We start from the raw sequence: 1,126 nt of genomic DNA, 5'->3' as shown, positions 1-1,126 counted from the left end.
TGTGTGTGTGTGTATGTGTGTATGTGTGTGTGTGTGTATGTGTGTGTGTGTGTGTGTATGTGTGTATGTGTGTGTGTGTGTGTGTGATTGATACAGATCAACCTGGTCTATTTCAGCTAACAACACTTTCATTTACTTTCATGGGATATGAGCGTCACTGTCATTTGTTGCCCACTCCTAATTTCCCAGAAAGCAGGTAAGAGTCAACCACTCATTACTCACATGTATACCAGACTGGGTAAAGACGGCAGATTTCTTCCATAAAAAAAATTGCCTTGTTCTGAAATCTAACCAGTCTTTAAGCTGACACTTTGACCACTGGGCTAACACTGTTCTGAATTGCCCAAAACATGTTTAAACAATTGACACCAAATCTCATGTAAGCAGCTGTGAAGTACTGGAGACTACAATGAATTTACTTTCTAAGATCCAAATATTCTGGTATTGGTGAAGTATAATGGTCAGTGTGTGAAATGGTCACCCTGTAGAAGGAACACCCAGCTTTGCCATTCTGTGTAACTTACTCCAGCCTTGGCTGTACGTTGGTGAAGCAATCAGAAACACTGGGAATAGATTTGATTCCGACTCACACTTAAAGAGCAATTCTGTGGGATAGACCACATCATTTATACAGAACATGGGCAATCATTGAGTCTGCCTTAACATCACTGCCACCATCATACACAGGTAAATGACAGGTTGCAAATGGGTTCCGTTCTGGAGTCCATTTGTAAGTCGATTTGCATTCAAGTCAGAACACAGTGCAGGAAATGTTTGTATGTTGGGTTTTTAAAATGACACCCCTGTACGGGATTGTGTTTGTAAGCATGAGCATCCTTCAGTCAGATGTTGGTAAATCAGGGACCTGTGTATATAAGTTATTTGGGAGGAAATATTTGTAACTTTACTATATTAAATACTTTACGATAATAAATGTATTTTTAATGTAATAATGTGAAATATTGAGGCAAATGGCTACTTCAACTGGTAAGGAGCAGCTTTAGACAGGGTAGATAGAGATAAGCTGGTATAGACAAGTTAGATAGAGGTAAGTTGGTACAGACAGGGTAGATAGAGATAAGTTGGTATAGACAAGTTAGATAGAGATAAGTTGGTATAGACAGGG

This window comes from Chiloscyllium plagiosum, unplaced genomic scaffold (genome assembly GCF_004010195.1).
Source record: "Chiloscyllium plagiosum isolate BGI_BamShark_2017 unplaced genomic scaffold, ASM401019v2 scaf_6377, whole genome shotgun sequence".
In the NCBI taxonomy this organism is placed as follows: Eukaryota; Metazoa; Chordata; class Chondrichthyes; order Orectolobiformes; family Hemiscylliidae; genus Chiloscyllium; species Chiloscyllium plagiosum.
The sequence above is the reverse complement of the archived record's forward strand: the minus strand, read 5'-3'. Positions refer to the sequence as shown.